Consider the following 19,247-nt stretch of genomic DNA (forward strand, 5'->3'; position numbering starts at 1 on the left):
CTTGGTTCCTACTAAATCCTTCTGATATCGTGTTATAGTGTAACGTGTTTTCAATAAACTTAAATTATCAACTACATCTTCTTACTTTATCACAACCTACACTATACACATTTATTGGCTGCTATAAAGGTAAGTCTAACTCCATCGCCAAATTGATGACCCCGACTATAACACCTCGCCAAATTGGTGACCCTTCGACTCAGAATAATATACCGACTACCGACTTTAGTATTTTAAAATCATTTTGCAACATTCCGTCACTGCCAAGGATCAGAAAAGAGAAACAGCAATCCCGGGCAAGATCAGTAAGTACAATCCAATTAATATATCTCTTACAAATCAATTTTTTAATATAAATTCGAGTAAATGTCCCGGTAATTTAAGGAAATATACACGTGGTATATTTTCCATCAATACCCAATTTGTCGATCAATCCCTAGCTTGAAATTTTTTACTATTTTTATGAAAATTAAGTGCGTGTTAAAATTAATTTCAGTGAGAAAGATCCTGAAATCAGGCTGTCAACAACGTGGCTAACCATGGCATCATAATCTTTCGATGATTACAACCTACCCACTACAACCCACAACGGCAGCATCTACTCCCCAGACAAGGAAGATGACGCAACAATCCACGTGGACAACCTGCAGTTGAACAAGCCAACCTACCCACATATCTCAATCAAGTAACCTATATCACGATTTCTTATTGCCATATCGCAAAACAATGAATTGCTCAGCATCCCTACATAATCATGTTTTAAATGTACATTATTGTAGTAATATTAAGGTTATTGTCCAATAATTGCCAAACCTTACTTTGAGGTAATTTAACATCATACTATTTTGTAATAACAAATTTAAATTATTATTGCACTATATAATAATAGCGCCATATTGCCATACTGGTATATCACAATAGCTTACATGACGCGGTTTGCGTCTTCACTAAAATACAATACAAACGCAAACCCGCTAATAACTTGCTAAGATATCCGGTAGATGGAATAGATTCTTACACAGTATTCTCTAGTTTTTTTTTGGATTTTTTATGTCTTGCATAACATATTACGTAACATATTATTGGAAATGACCTCATCGGAAGAAACAAACATACCTTCATCGTTTCAAGAACCTGTAACAATTTCACAAGATAAGTTGAACAATATGGAAGACCAACGCGCAGCACATTCGGAAGCAGATGTACATCATGTATTTTACCTACAAAAACAAATACTAAAGCTGCCCCTTCAAATGAAACAAATCAAACCAGTCATCAATCAGCCGTCTACAATTAGAGAGAAACACAAGCAATAACCCGCGCATCTTCATCGCGCGAAGGACAATATTCCCGGCTCTGCTCATGGACTCCATCGGGACATCATTGTAGCGCCCAGGTCCCGGGAATCATCCCTGGCCAGCCTACATCGGATCTGAACGCCCTGGTTCCAGCAATCTGACCAGCGCTTCATCCATACATCGCGACCACCACGAGGACACGCAACATCCTCACTGGTCCAAACAACTCCCGCTCAATCGCCTGCAAGGTCCACAGTACCTTCGGCCTTTACGTCAGCACTGGCGTACTTGAAGAACCACGTTCTTCCCCAGTGCCTGATCATCATCGAGTCCGGTCACCAGCGCCCGGCGTCGACACACTGACCCGCGCTTGACCAACAAACCGCAAAGCAAACCATCGCGCGCACCCGGAGAATTCTAAATCTGTCACATCATCTCTCAGCACGACTACCGCTTATCACCCACAAGCAATAACCAGTTTAAAAGCATCTTTCATGGCAATTGGTGAGCAAAACTGGATGGAAACCCTCCCACTTATATTACCAGCCTGAGATCTACTGTTCGTGAGGAATTGAAATGTTCGTCAGCCGAACTAACTAATGGAAGAACTCTAAGACTCCCTCGCGATAATCATACATCTGTTCCAGACCCACCTGAATCAAAGACAACTACAAGATCAGGTCGTCAAGTCCACTTTCCAATAAGATACGGTACATACTAATGCACAAAAGACACAACTTTTTTAACAAATAAATTTTCTGTAACTCATGATAGAAACAATGATTAAGAATCTACTCTTGCTATCCATTTAAAGATCGAATTTCACATATCTACAATTATATTCTCTTAATTAATGTTACATACATAATATTTAAGCGTTCAAGTTCTTGATGAAAACCTGACCTTTATATTATTATTACTTTGCAAATTACTCCGTTTTTTATCATTTTATAAAAAACCTTATTACGGTGAATACTTTCATCCTTTAAAACCATGAAGTAATACCATGTAATCGCACAAAGTTACCTAGCTAACTTTTCACTTACCATATTATAGTGCAAACTCATATACATATATTTTCTAGGATAATTATCCATTTCGCTATATGCGACAACTTTTGTATAAATCTTGTTTAGAAATAACTTACCACTATATGTGATGACTATGTTATAAATATAAATACTTTTAACCATGCTACATCAAATATTCCCAATTATGCATCTGATGTAACATGTCGTTGAGACCTATATGTATTATTATTAATTTTTTTTACAGAATTGAACCATTGTCATTTGTTCGTAAGAAAACATAGCCATTTGATAATATTATCTATACAAACACATTCTACGAACATATGACAGTTGTTTTTTGTTATATTTTTAGTTATCTTGTAACCTCCAAAATAAAGATTTAGATTTATGTACTCACAGCCATGCTATTGCTATATGTACTTTTACAAAAATATTTAAATATGTATTTTTTCCTTTTTTTACACTTTTCTCATTTACAAAAACATTTAAATATGTATTTTTTTCTTTTTTTCTTTTTTTCCATAACACGGATATAAATAATTTTATAATATAGAGACATTAATAGTCGTTTCACTTTGTTCAAAGATTGAAGAAACACTTCTGTTCATACTTTATACATTGATATCATGTTCCTATATTATAAGACAAATTTGTAGTTATTTAAATATGTAATAAATAATATTTAGAATAATCAACTTCAAAATAACTCAATAATTGACAACTCATGCTCCGAACACTGTTTGTAGAAGCATTATTAAAAACATATACAACTGGAAATAGATTCCCACTTTTATTTTATAATTAACTTATGCTGAATTTAATAACATGCTCCGACAACACTATTCGTAGATGCAATACCATATAAAAAGGTTTAGATAAGTTAAATAATAACCACTTTTGTTAAATGTTGTAATACCATTTATTGTTTTCAAACATTAAAGTATTAAATGCACTCTGTTTGCAACTTTTGGTTTTGAAAATAAACACAAAATATAAAATTTGTCGACGCAGTAAATGCTCCAATAAAAACATACAGTTCGTAGAGGCAGTACATGCTCCGAACATGTAATTATTTCAACATATTTTAAAAAGGATTTAACTTTCAAATAATGTATTATTAGTTATGTAGGAATTTGTTCATGCCAATGCGTTCACAAACATATAAATGTATTAGTCACAAAGTAACCTTACCATTTAAGACATATCTTTCTGAACGCATAGGCTTATGTTATTTTGCGATGACGTCACATATTGAATTTGTGTATATTTTGTAACTGACGTCATGCAATTTGTGTAATATTTTTTATAACCCCTAATTTTTATCTGTATCGTTAACACTGGGGGGAAGGTATGTGGGGACAAGAACTGTCAGCCAGCCTAAAATAATATTTTAATACGGAAACACTGTTTCACGGATGGCAACCCAAAAACAGAGCTCGCTGCCAATTCATTACCGACCAACATTCCTGTTTCTCCGATCTACCTTGGCAGTCGACATTTCTTGGTTCCTACTAAATCCTTCTGATATCGTGTTATAGTGTAACGTGTTTTCAATAAACTTAAATTATCAACTACATCTTCTTACTTTATCACAACCTACACTATACACATTAATTGGCCGTTATAAAGGTAAGTATAACACCTCGCCAAAGTTAGTTACCTTACAGGGGTGGGGAATCTTTTAACCTTCGGAGGCTATTTATAAAATCTTTTTCTTGTTCCAACTGTACCCATTCATGTTCTCGAAGCTGGCTTTTGAAGAGACACAGCGGAAAAAAACCTTTTGCTTGTTCCGACTGTATATATCGGTACAGTCATAAGATAATCCAGCGATAATCGCGTTGACTATCAACACATGGGTTAGATTATAATTGTGATAATCTAGGCAGGTATGTGCCGATGTGAATTAACGCTAAGTTCGATGAACCAAAAGGATAGGTATTCGCATATGTGACTTACGGAAGAGTTAGTTGTGATGTTCGATGAGATGGTTCTTTTGGTGAGCGCTCGTATGGTGGAGGAATTCACAGTCAATCGGATGATATTGAACTAATTATAACTCCTAGCATAAAGTAACATTGACCTAATTATAACTCCGGCTAAAATTCGAATTAACACATCGGTTCTGTTCAATGTACGTTGTTTTTGTCAACTGTCGTTAAAATTACGTTTTCGTTACGGCGCAGGCGCGGGGGGCGTGATTTAACTCAAAGCAACACTGCTCAGATTGAAACCAGTAAAATTTGAATCGTAGCCTCTTTATTGGTTGGAGCGGAAAAAAGCGTTAAATCAATTCAGCGTCATGAAACAGATTTGAGGAAACAAATGCTGACTCACAATGGAGGAAAGCGTTCAAACATGTTCTGAAAATTATCAAAAATGCATTTTCTCAAGAGCAATATTTGACTAAACTCACGCTTACTCACCGCGGAGAAGAGCCATTTTCATACTCCAACTGCAAAAATTATTTTCTCAATAGGGAGATTTGATGAACCACATGCAGAATCATAGTGGATAAAAACCTTTCACTTGTTACAACCTGTTGGAGTAAACAGCTTAAGAGGAACGGCTGCGGTGCCTGTTTCATACAAAATTTTAATTTGGATTTACGGCTAAAATACTAGAGTAAAATGTTTTTTTTTTTTTTAGTTAAAAGACATGGTAAATATAAAGTACGCATATGGATCAGATTTTCGATTTTTGCCTTAAATTATAGAATATAGGCCCCAGAAGATGACGATTTTACATGATTTTACGAGGCATCTTTGGCAATTTTTTGTGACCAAATGGAAGATATTTTTTGAAAAAATCTCACATATCCCGTCTCAGGCATATAATGAACTATACAATAAAATTTGAATCTTCACTGAAAAAAGTTTTATTTGCTTCAAAAGCCGAATTTGGTGGCCACAAATTCAACGTATATTTAACTAGCTTTTTTGTTATTGTCTCATTCGCACTTTCTTGAGTCGGGCTGGCTAGAGTAGGTGAAGCACGGGCCGGGGGGCAGGGGCCCCGGAGAGATCGCCTGCCTAACAAATACATGCATACATTCCTACGTCAATCGTCCTTCATTTGTTATTATTATTGCTAGTGTATGTATATGTGACATTCGCAGTCAGCCCGCGCGGACATATAATTGACGAATTTGTTACTTTGTTTACGAATAATATTATTTTTAAACTCCACAGTTTTTAACCGAAGCATCCCCAAATAATTTATTTCATTCAACATGGGTAAGTAATCATTATTTGAGCATTTTTAACAATGATAATTAGGTTATGAATTAGGGTACTTACGTTATTGATTTTTATAAAATGTTATTTGTGTTTTAGGTCGAAAGTGGATACGTGGTAAGCCACCCAGTATGCACCGGAAAAAGAGGAAGTGCAATGTCAAAAAGACAGAAAGAACTCGGAACAGGTGAAAATTAAATGCAATATTTATTATAAGTATTTATTTTTTACGGTAAAAATGTAATGTTTTTTTGTTGTTTTCAGTTCCGTAAATGATGTTAAAGATTGTCAGGCTAAATTTGCCAACAAGGATTTTTTCGATGCTAAAACATCGATGTGAATTGTGGGATTTTGAGCAAACGGTAAGCAAATAATTTTATTTTCACAAGAACAAACTCTCGAGAATGTACACAATAACATCAAGATACCATCTTTTGGTTAGTAGTGAGAGTTTCATTTTATTGCCGTTCAGCTTTTAGTTTTGATGACAGTGTTTTTACACATTGGTACAATTCAATATTACACCGACGATCTTTAATTAAAAGTGATTAAATTTAAGAATAAAAACCGTCCTCCATTTTTGCCTATAATTGATTGTACTATTTTGTCGAATTTGTAAGTATAATCACTACACATATTGATCATACCTTGACAGTATAATATGCGGTCTTTTGTTTTCACGGTTTGATGCCTGATTTTTTTTCTTTTAGTACCGATGTGATTGAACCCGAAATATCGTCGCAGAAAATGTCAGACGTATCACCCGACATTATATAACATATAAGTAATGCCTTTAGTTAGAAAATTGAAATTGGAAAATTTTGTGGTTGACTGACAAATTTTATGAAATTAAATTTTTAATTAAATTTTATTTATGTAATTATTTATTTGATTATTTATATTGGAGTCTGTTCTTACTATACAACTACTACCTGTCCGACTTTTTTTTATTTTTCACCTTGTGCACATGTATTGTGTAGATCAGGGGTCTCCAAACTACGGCCCGCGGGCCGTATCCGGCCCGCCAGTGTCTTCCATCCGGCCCGCGACATCTTATGACCAGTGTCATCAAGGACCCGCGACAGCTAATGGCTAAGACCTTGCTCAGAAGAGGCGAAAACTCCGCGAATTTTTTCGTGCGAATAAATAAATATGCTCGTTGGCGAGGTACTTGGCACCAATACATTGCGTCCACAAGTATCGCGCGAATATATCGAGAGGATTTTTTTTAAAAAATCTTTATTTGATTCGCAAAGATATCAAGGTCTGAGAAACGAGTATCAAAAATTATCTTCAAAGCTACGTTATCTAAAGCTATTTTTTCATCCCTGAAAAATCCATTGTCTACCCCCCCCCCATCCCTAGGACAGAAAATATGAGTGTCTAGAAATTAAAATGGTTTTGGCCCTCTGAACTCACTGGAGTAGTCAATGTGGCCCGCCGGCTGAAAAGTTTGGAGACCCCTGGTGTAGATTATAAAATAGGATTTTTTTCAGTATAAAAAATCTGGGACTAACTACCATAAATGTATTCCTCACTGCCTAGAATGGACGGAAATAATTATACCGATTCATTGAACATTTTTTAATAAAATATGCTTGTTGCTATTATTCTTGCTGTTATTGTGCTGCTATTTTTATGGTTATTTTTATTTATAGTTGTATTACTTAATTTTGTTGTTCACATAATATTCTTCTTACACAACACTTAAAAATAATCTCGACCAAAATCCCAGTGATAAAGTCAGTGCGTGTTCGGAATTATATACACAGCGACACGACTTTATAACTTTCTTCCAGATAAAATAAAAAAAATGTGATTCACAAAAATTTCAAAGGTAATGTAAAAATTAAAAAATAAAAGATTATGTCAAAGGTAAGGCCTTTACCGGTGCACTTACACAAATTTTAAGTAAGTGTATATTTCTATTCTCTACAATTATATTACTTACTGTTCATATATTATTTACTGCTGTTAATTCTATGTACTTATCTAATTTATAAACTTATACACCTATTATTACTATTATTATAATTTCGTCTGTGGCCACATGTACGATGCACGTGTACAATTTCCGTATCTCCTACAATAATACACGTATCTGCTAATTTAAATGAACTAAACAAAAGGGTGATTCCCCGTTTAGATGCAAATATATTCACACACAAAAGAAAAAAAGCATTTCTCGTTTACTGGCCTTTTATGCGTGATATTGTCAGTGCCTAACGTGTACATGCGCATATACCAATACTATTAAAGAATAGGTCGGAAGCCCTTGTATGTCTGTGCTCCTAATGGAATGAACTAAACGAAAGGGACATTTCACCGACTTCGTGCAAATATTCAAGCATTGAACTTAATTTCTTTTTTATTTAATCTCATATTATCTAACTTTTTTTGATCGCTTGCAACGTCAGCCGTACTAAAAGCCAGGTACTCCCTCTCCGTTCCCCGCTGCACGCTCCGTTAGAGAGGGACACAGGACAATAATTATTTTTGCGGGAGTCGAAATTTCGTCCGCGAAAACAACGCTCTTAAGAGACACGTGCTTACTCACAGAAGAGATTGTTATTCCTTTACCAAGGAGGGCGTCACTATGTGACGTGGAGTTCCAAAATGTAGCGCAATCATCTTATTACATCGTTCAAAAGAGAAAGAGAATGACATTGGTCACAAAAAGTATTGTGACTACAACTTTCTTTTGCTCGTTAGGACTGTACCTATTAATTCACTCTGAAAGGGCAGTTAAAAGGACACATGCTGACTCAAGTGTAGAAAAGCTCATCTCATGTTCCGACTGCAAAAAAAGCATTTTCTCAAAGGGGATATTTGAAGAAAGGCATGCTGACAGACAGTTGAGATAAACGTTTTGCGCACATTTAACTCAACTACTCTGACAGCTGCGTTCGGCTCGCTTATCAGTTCCAATCATTCAGTTCAACGAGACACGTGATACACGAGGTGACCTTAGCTTATCACGTCGACGCAACGACTTTCAACACGTGAATAAAACTTATCATATTATTTACTTTTCATTCTTTTTAATATTGCTTTTAAATATTTAGTAATTATTTAAATATAAACTATTAAAATAATAACTTGTTTTTTACGTGAAACCTTACCTTATCTGTGGTGTGTATTTACTACACATCGCTTCTAATAACTTTATTAACTCTATAAATATAATAAATTCTGGGTTCAGATTTTACGTATTCCTTCGTTATAGACTTATGCCCTACATTAAAAAATAATATTTTACATAATTTTCAAATTCAATTAAAAATCCGAGATTTTTGTTGAAAATCGGAAACAAATACACCAATACAATCAACCGTGTGATACTAAACGCGAAGAGTGTACGAGGAAATGACACGCTATTGATGTCCCGCTTTAATTCGCTATGCGGGAACATGAGACATCCACACGTCTGCAGTTGTATTTTGATTTAGACCATCGATACCTACGACCGCACAGCTGTGTTTGTGCCAGCCGCTAGCCGCTAGCCAGTCGCACGCAAACCGTCGTTAGATGTGGACCCCTCGCACGTTTTTTTAGCATCTGCCGGTGGTTTTTTTTATGTTTTCAGCAATTAAATTACAATTATTATCACGTTTGATATGAAATATAATAAACATAAGCGATTAGCTATGAATATTCATATATTTCCGATATTAAATCGCTCATTTTGAGATGTGTATTGACTACACAGCACCGGAAAGGTTAAGCAAACTGGCGCCCTAAAAAACTCATTTATTTTTGGACTATCTTATAATTATATCATAATAATGCGGTCACATTTATTTTTGGACTATCTTATAATTATAACATAATAATGCGGTCACATTTATTTTTGGACTATCTTATAATAATAACATAATAATGCAGTCACATTAATTTTTGGACTATCTTATAATAATAACATAATAATGCGGTCACATTTTGTAACTTAACTATCAGAAATTGTCATCGAGTTTTTGACCACCCCAGATAAACATCAAATAATTATACAGTACTTTTTACAATCATGCATTCTTTGAGAAACGTTAACTTCAAACCTTAAATAATAAAATTATATTTTGCTTACAAAACTTGATGATCATTTAGATTTTATTTACTCTGTCTTTTATTTTTTCTACCTTAATTATCAATTATTACTGTTTCGATAGCTCTTGGAAATAACCGGATATATTTTATAGGGAAAGAGGAAGAAAAGGGATCTATAATAGTATTTCCCCAGAATAATGATAGTCCTTCCTTGGTCTTGGTGTCCTCAATGCTCCTCTTTGCCAGCATGTAAAAAAACTCCACGGCGAATCGCACTGCACTCGGAGCACAACCTTACAGAGGCGGTGTAGAAACTGTACTGGTGAACCTTTCGTCTCCTGGTGACAAAGTTACAATGACGAGAAGGTAAGGAATAATTGTTGAAAATATCCATCGGCTTATATGATCAAACAATTACATGAAGACCACACGCGGTAAGGTTGAAACTGTTACAAACCATTTATTTAATAGTGTCGAGAGAAACAGCGGTATTATGCAGAATTTGAGTTTGAAATCAGGGCGACACGTTTGGCAGAGACGACATTAAGTTGTGACTGCTAGCCATGCTGATTCTCGCCGGGACTGCCCTGTGGTAGCGGGTAAACAGCACTTGATACGCGCCTTGTATATTTTATTGTTTTAATCATACAAAATTTAAATTTTGTCAAAATTCCGATATTGTCGTAAAAAGCACATATTCAAATTTAATATATTTTTTATTTTTTTTATTTTTTATTAAAAGATTACATTGCTAAATGATAACAAAGTTATAATGTATTATTCCCAGTATGTTTACAAAACTCATTTCGGGAAAGACAACATTAGATTAAAGACGGCATATGTGTTGCATATTTCTACTGCACAGACGACAGAGATATCCGCACGAAGTTTTATGAACATCTCAATAATAAGGCTAACGTATTATCCAACAAAAATGTTATTACTATGGGAGATTTCAATTTGCATAACAAACCTAAAGATGTCATACCTGATCACATATGTTTTATAAACTCTAATAGACTAACGCAACATAGTACCGTTGTAAAAAAGTACAATAACATGCTTGATTTAGTGCTAAGTAATTTAAATATATGTGAGGTGACGTACAGCGATGAAGCATTGGTTAGAGAAGATCACCACCATCCTACACTGGCTATCTCGGCCACCCTGGCGAGAACACAATACAGTAGGCGTGGAATGGGTGCAAACCATCATCAAACGGGACGACACTTATATTCGAACTTTAACTGATTTAATTTTAAACACGTTAATATTAATCTGTGTCTAAAAATATTCTCACACTTCAACTGGAGATATTTATACAACATGAAATCTGTCAACGAAGCTGTGGAATATTTTTACTCTGTATTATTTAGTATATTTGAATTATGTGTACCTTTAAAAAAATTATCGAAAGCAAATGTTAGCTACCCAGTTTGGTTCGATAAAAATATTATAGAAAAAATCTAATGTAAGGATCTCTTCGCAGGAAGTACAAAGCTACTAATAATAAATCAAACTATTTATTATTTTCTGCAAGGAGATCCGATCTCAAAAAAGAGATGACTGTAAAAAAGAACAAATATTTATCCGATAATGAAAATGGGATCGAAGAAGACCCCAAAAACTTCTGGCAATATATTAGATCACAAAAAGCAGGTAGGGGCACTCCTATTGGACTTATGAATGTCGATAAAATAATCCAATGTCCCCGACAAGTTTCAGAGAGATTCGCGGACTATTTCCAGTCGGTATACAACCATATGAGCCCTCACCTAGATGTAGAAAGTCTCCGGACTGAGGTGCCTAGAAACACAGGTTCAATATCTCTGGAACAAATTAAGCCAGAGGAAGTCAAAGCGTGTATTCGGGAACAAAAGCCCAACAAGGCCACGGAGCCAGATGGAATCCCACCTCATATCATTATCATGTTGGAAGAACATTTGTTTAACCCGATATGCTTTATCTTCAACCTCCATATTTCAACTTCCACTTTTCCTCAATCCTGGAAACTTACCAAGGTTAGCCCGATACATAAATCTGGAACAAAAACGGAAGTCCAGAACTATAGACCAGTATCAGTTCTGTCAATACTCCCAAAAATATTTGAAACAATAATTTGCGAAAAGCTAAACAAACAAATTAAACCGTTTCTTTGGGGAAACCAACACTGATTTCTATCAAATAAGTCCACCGTCTCTAATCTTCTAGAACTCTCACAGAGAGTAGCAAGAGGATTAGATGTTCAACATCAAACTGATGTGATCTACACGGATTTCGCCAAAGCGTTCGACCGAGTATATCATGACGTACTGCTACGAAAAATACATAGAATTGGTTTCGACAAACCCCTCATACGTGACAAATTTTTTGTCACGTATAAGGAATAGGAAACAATATGTTTGCATCGACGGATACAGGTCTAGAGAATTCTCTGCTTTCTCTGGAGTGGAACAGGAGTGACAGGAGTCAAACCTAGGGCCTATACTATTTATAATCTTAATTGATGACATTCAAGAATGCATCAAACATTTCACTTGCCTGCTTTGTGCTGACGACCTTGAATTACTTAAGAAAATTTCTGATGGTCAAGATTGTATCAAATTGCAAACTGATTTAGATTCAATTTCATCATGGGCTGATGAAAATAAATTATTTTTAATACGTTCGAGAAACCCTATCAAATTCGATTATTGCATCAAAAATGATATATTGTCAAAAGTAAAATACATCAAGGACCTTGGGGTAGTCTTTGATCCCAAACTTATGAAGCTTGTCGTCTAGATCTGTCAAATGTTAATTGGATCTCACTTTTCAGTAACTCGAATATCAACAATAAGGTACAATTATTCTACGATACTTTGTGAGATATTCTTGATAAACATATTCCGAAAAAAAAAACAAATAAGACATCACTACCCCAAATGGTTTAGTCAGTCTCTTATTGAGCTCCTCAAAGAGAAAAATAAAGTAAGACTGCGGGCCAATAAATATAAAAACCCACTAGACTATGCTGAGTTTTGTATTCTAAGAAAAAGATCGAAAGAAATGCAAAAAGAATGCTATTTATCATATATAAATTCTGTTGAACAAGGCATAAAAGTAAATCTAAAAGCTTTCTGGGCATACTCAAAATCGTTGCGTACTACCAATTGCATTCCTAAATTAATGCACCTGGATTCTATATCTGCAGATAATGGACAACACATTGCCAATCTTTTCTCTAATTATTTCGCATCCGTTTATACTAAATCTAATCTCTTGTTATATACTGCCATGCCAAAAGTTTCACAAAACAACCAATTTAATCTTAGAAAAATCAATGTTAGCAAGGAAACCATTAAATCTTGTTTAGAAAAAATCGATACATCCAAAGGTCCAGGACCTGATAAAATACCTCCCTTGTTTGTAAGATGTTGTTCCAGCGCGTTGATTAACCCACTTCTTTTAATATATAATAAATCATTATCTTCAGGAACTTTCCCAGACTTGTGGAAAAATGCACATATTGTTCCAATACATAAATCTGGTTATAAATTTTTTTGTGAAAAATTACCGACCAATCAGCATTTTATTTTGTTTTGCGAAAGTCTTTGAATCTATAATATATATTTCTGTATTTTCACACTTTAAACCCCAATTATGCATCAATCAACATGGGTTTGTTCCCAAAAGATCTACAAATTCAAATCTTCTTGACTTTTGTAATTATGTTTGTAATGCTTTCAATGAAAGAACTCAAGTAGATGCCATTTACACAGATTTTTAAAAGGCATTTGATAAAGTTAACCATTCTATTCTACTACAGAAGCTTGATCGAATAGGTATTCACGGTGATCTTTTTAGATGGCTTAAGTCTTACTTAGAAAATAGAACACAATTAGTACTTATTAATGGGTACGAATCACCTCCCATAATTGTAACATCAGGCGTACCCCAGGGGTCCAATCTTGGCCCACTGCTTTTCTTAATCTTTATTAACGACGTTGGCCCCATGTTACGCTGTGATTTTGTTCTATTTGCCGATGATCTCAAGATTTACCGCAAAATTTCCACTGATTGTGATCATGTTAAGCTTCAAGAAGACCTTTATACACTAAATAGCTGGTGCATTCAAAACGATATGTTTTTAAAATATTGAAAAATGTTACATTATTACATTTACTCGTAACAGAAAACGAAAGGATTTTGCTTATTCCATTAATAATGTACGATTAAATGCAGTCACCACTATAAGAGATCTAGGAATCACTCTTGATTCAAAGTTTATGTTTGATGTACACATAAATGATATTATAAGTAAATCAATGAAAATGATTGGATTCATTCATATAATATCGAAACCATTTAAATACCCCCAATCCATTAAAACATTATACAACTCGTTGGTCAGAAGCAAATTGGAATATGGGAGTGTTATCTGGAACCCACATTATATAAAATATTCTAAAAGTATTGAATCTGTGCAACAAAAATTCCTAAGACTGTTATCATATAAACTTGGATTAAATGCCTCACTCAAATCTTATGAAGAACGTCTACTAAACTTCAAATTTACGACATTAGAAAAAATAAGAAAATTTGCGGTCTTAAAATGTTTATATAAAAAAAGTGGGTGTGTCAAGCCTACGCAAGACAGAAGTGAAACTTCTAGTTTCAGCTGATGCTTGGCGTGGCGCAGTTCGCTGGTGTCTGAGAGAGAGGAAAGAAGAGAAGAGAGAGAACGTTCGTGAGCGGCTCCCCCACCTCAACAAGGTTTCACTTCAAAAATGCCACAGCCGAGAATCGAACCTCGCTTAACTGATTGAAAGCCAACCACGCTGAGCACCAACTGTAAGCAAAGCCGCATAAATTGATTATATTATGTAGGTTCTGAAAATATGAGAGCTTGTTATGTTTTATAATGTTACCTACATCACACCCAAAATATAATATATTTTTAAAAATAATGTACAATGTACAGAAATAGAATCCCACACAAGATCGCGTAGTGCGCTCTAGCGAACGGATATTTTATCAGAGGGAGATAGTTTTAATTTTTTTTTCTGTAAATTATTACATATTATCAAAATAAATAAATTAATTAAATAAATGTAATACAATTATCATAATATACGGATTAGATAATAATTTTAATCCAACACAATAACGCAAAGCGCGCTCTAGCGGAGTAATGTTTTATCACAGTGAGATAAGTGTTTTTATTATTTTGCAATATTATTTTCTTTTAAAAAATGTTCTGACCTACTAAAAAATAAGATATTGAATGAAAAAGGCGTTAAAAACAAAAAAATAATGTGCGATGGCCGAGAATCGAACTCGGATCAACTGCTTGGAAGGCAACTATGCTGACCATTACACCACCAACGCCAGTTGTCGGGATGAGCTAAGAAGCATTTATATGTTACTTCAAAACTTTGACTAGATCAAATGAACTTTAATCGGTGGTGGGGGTACCCGCATTTTCGTTTCGGTCATGAGTCGGTTTTACTCCGGTCCTCGAAATTGCATGACGCGCGTAAAGAAGTTTCACTTCAAAATTATTCATGATAAACTTCTTACCACTAATTGTCTGAGCAATATTCATATTAAGGTCCCTAATAGACATAATTTAAGGAGCCAAAATATATTCCATACTGATATATTTAATAACAATATTGGATATTTCAATCCACTATCTAGAATGTGTCGTCTGTACAATACAGTTGAATGCGACCTTATAGATTTATTCGCAAACAGTCTCGCATATTTTAAAAAACAAATCAACCATCTTCTACCATGATATGTTATGGAGAGATATAATTGCTTTATTATTTTCTTTACTTTTCTTCCTTATCCTTTCTCTGTACATTTACTATATTTTATATTTCATACTTAATATTTTATTCATGTTTTATATTTCTTTTTAATTATTATTATATTTGTATTTTTTTCTTTCACTACGAGCATCTCCGCCTAATATCGACTAAACCTTGTTTACGCATGCTGTGAACATTTTTAATTGGGGTGTTAATATCTGTGCACATTCCCACCGAAATAATATAAAATTTAATGATTGTTAACACTCTGTAAATGTTTTAAACAATAAATAAATAAATAAATTTATCGCCTAAATATAATAAAACTTCCATAAATTCTTTATGCATGCAAAGGTTAAATACAAAGTTCTGAAAAATCGAAGTCGAAAATCGAAAGAATATTGATGACAAAATGGATCCAAAATGTCTGGTGTTTTGGCCATCCTCTGGGAATTATTAATATTTAATCATTTGTAGTTGTATGAACGAGATATAAAATGAAGTTATCTTGCAATTTATTATAAGCAATAGGTCTGTGTTTTAATATTTTTTTATTTCTCTTTTTGTTTTGAATCAATTATGTTTGTGTCGAGGTTTTTTTCATCTTTTTTCATGTTTGAAATGAAAATATTACGATTTTTAAACATTAAAGTTTATTGCAAAACAGAAACTAAAATGGAAAGTGTATCTTGTTTCCACGAAGAAAAGTAAAGACCATTTTAAATACCTTGGAAATTTAAAATTATTATTGTTAATTTAAGTTTACACAACCGATAAACGGCCCCCTGTCGCTGGATAAGCAATGCAAAGTTAAATGGCTCTCTGAGTGATTCGCAGACCACAAATTTTGGCATCCCGCAGGGAACTGTTCTAGGTCCAATTCTTTTCATCATTTATGTCAACGATATTTTTAAACTCACAATTATGTCTAAACTTATTTCATACGCCAACGACACAGCAATTTTAACTGAGGGATTAACTTGGAATGAAACCCAAAGAACAGCAAAGTAAGACATAAACATACTAAAAAATGGTTCGATAAAAATTTCTTAACACTTAATACTGAAAAAACTTTTATAATACCTTTCACCATTAATAAAAATGCATTCCCTGATAATTTAAAGATAAGTATACACTCATAGAAATTGTAATAGAATTTCAAATTTATGTTAACCTGACTGCTCTGTACTTACTGTTAAAACTAATGTAAAATATCTGCGTAATTATAGATAGTAACATAAAGTGGAAATTACAAATCAATTCAATAGTAGAAAGGTTAAAAAAATTATTGTACATTTTTCTTAGAATACGAAACATACTAAATTTTAAATTATTAAGAACCATCTATTTTTCACTAATTCAATCTGTATTACAATATGGAATTGTTGGTTGGGGTAGAGCATTCAAAACTTCTCTCTTACCTTTAGAAATCATCCAAAGAATATTTATAAAAATAATTTTGAAAAAACCGTATGATTACCCCACAATCAGATTATTTCAAGAATTTAAAGTCCCTTCAATTCATATTATTTATTAAAAAATAACTCTTTTTCAAATACATAAAGATTGTTTCGACAATGACAACTTAATAACTTTTCCGAACAGCAATAGACAAAGTATTCTTGGCTCTATAACCATCCCGCGCTGTAACACCACCACAGCCCAACAATTTTAAAAATATTTTGGTGTCAAATGGTTAAACCAATTACCTCTTAACTTAAGATTGGAAACGAATTATAAAAAATTCAAAAGCTCAATAAAAACACCATATCAATTGCATATTAAAATCGTTTATACTTAAAAATACAATATAATCTCTCAATTATTATTATATTGAAATCCTTTTCTCATTCTTATCTCTTTCCTTCTTTTACATCCTTTTTTCTATTCTATTTGATATAATTTTGTTATATATATATTATTGTTGTAATTAAGTACCGTCATATGGTCACTTAAGAAAACCACATAAGTTTGTCTTTTGTCTATGGTTACATCAATCTGACGTTTAAGTAGCTTCCAAACCGCTATTCTGTTGTTCGACGGCTTTTCTGAAGGAATGTTTAAATTCAATCAATCAGGGGCATTTAACTAAGCTTTGGCCTCGAAACTCATTTGAAACCGCCACGCCCACCTCAAAATTCTTATAGAAAACGAATAATATGGCTAAAAGCTCAGATCTCATTGGTGAGAACAGAAGGATTGGTTTGATCTCTCGCTCTCTACCATAATGAATCGTGTAACAGAAAGAGATGACGGAATTTTGACGTTTGACAGTTTCAAATCATTCAAACAAAATGACAGTTGTTTATTTATACACGCGGGTTGTCATTTTCTGCCGAAATACTATCATTTCCGTCGAAAATATTGCGTGTTAAAGTTGTTCGTGATAAAAATACAATATAAGCCAGTATAGTGTTAGCGAGTTACAAACATATTATATTCAACCTACCTACGTAAGTTCAAGTTTAAAGTGAATTAACAGTTTTAGGTTATTCGTTCGGTTTTTTGAACAATGCTTCATACTTGACATTATGTCTTCCTCCACAACGTATAAATGTTATTTATTATATCGATAAACTTATTCATGTTATTGATTATCATGTTATTGTGTTATCCTGTATTATCTTATTGTTTTGGTGAAATTAAAGATTTTTAAACATATGTAACCATGAGTTCATGAGGCTGAAAAATGTCGGAATTTTTCGTCGTACTGTCGATGTTTTGGAAATTTTCTTCAGTGTTTTTGCAAATTTCTTGTCATTTTGGGTTTCTACTTCTCAGATTAACAAGTTTCATCTTAAGGAAATGCACTGTAAAAGTTTATTTTCTTAGTCAGATGAACCTTGCCCTTGGAAAACATTTCGACATTTTTCTGCTTCAAGGACATTTTTATTTTTATAATAGTTTTTTTGGGCTAGTGAATGAATAGAGTAGGCTGAGAGCAATTATGTTGTCTATGGTCGCACCTTTTTTTAAATGGCCTTGAGTTTCCTCTACCTTGTCTACTGCTCTGCTCCGCACGGTAGGTACTGCTTGTATATCTGTGGTTAAGTACTGTATAATTCTGTTGGATACAAAAAGCCGGAAGATATCGATCTAGAGAGTGGTATATTTATGCAATCAATCATCTCTGCCTACCTGTGCGGTATACGGCGTGGTGGTAGTTAGTTATGTTATATAAAGCAAAAACTATGCAAGTTTTGTATTTGTATGTAGTGTAGGTTATTTAAATTGCGGGACACCGCTTAATGGTTAGTTATTTAAGTTATATAAAGTAAAAACTGTATAATTCTTGTTTTATTTTTATATAGTTTTGGTTATTTTAATAAAAATAATCTTTTTATTCGTATTCGTAATTTTTTTCCAAATTTAAGTACTTTTAATTTTCTGCTAACGTTTCTTCAACACATTGGAGCTGCCCGCCGCGCTTCAACTTGCGTAAGTAGGTTTAACTGACTAAATAAGATCTTAACTTCTTTTAGGTGCCAGTTTATTACCAGAATATGTCAAATTACTTCTCACTCCGCTCACCTAATTTCTTAATCACCATTTTATGCTTACAAAATATAACATCTCTGTATATAACATTGTAGTTATAATTAATGGAATGTGTGGGTTTGCACTCACCTCCCCACATTCAGGAATAAACAACAATTATTATTATTATTATTAAAACTTTCAACTCAACTCAACGCGGTAGTCAATAAAACGCATTTTCCCTTGATCCTAAAAATCCCATGTCATCTCAACGGAATTAAAAAAAGCCCAGCAGCTCTAACGCTTTAAATTTAATTTTTACTGGCATTATTGCCTGGGGCTATGCCAGTAAAAAATACATAG

The 19,247-nt window shown here is 33.7% G+C and overlaps 1 long non-coding RNA gene across 2 annotated transcripts; it reads left to right on the top strand.

Annotated features, from left to right (window-relative positions):
• The first annotated feature begins 5,391 nt into the window (after positions 1–5,391).
• On the top strand, positions 5,392–6,426 carry LOC149413919 (uncharacterized). Of its 2 annotated transcripts, XR_016304037.1 has the most exons (4): positions 5,392–5,565; positions 5,665–5,752; positions 5,830–5,927; positions 6,276–6,426. It is a non-coding gene; the product is annotated as an uncharacterized LOC149413919 (long non-coding RNA). The 2 variants fall into 2 exon arrangements; XR_016304036.1 differs by having other exon boundaries at positions 5,830–6,426.
• The last annotated feature ends 12,821 nt before the right edge of the window (positions 6,427–19,247 follow it).

This window comes from Hesperophylax consimilis, chromosome 20, assembly GCF_061612785.1.
Source record: "Hesperophylax consimilis isolate HC1 chromosome 20, BYU_Hcon_1.0, whole genome shotgun sequence".
In the NCBI taxonomy this organism is placed as follows: domain Eukaryota; kingdom Metazoa; phylum Arthropoda; class Insecta; order Trichoptera; family Limnephilidae; genus Hesperophylax; species Hesperophylax consimilis.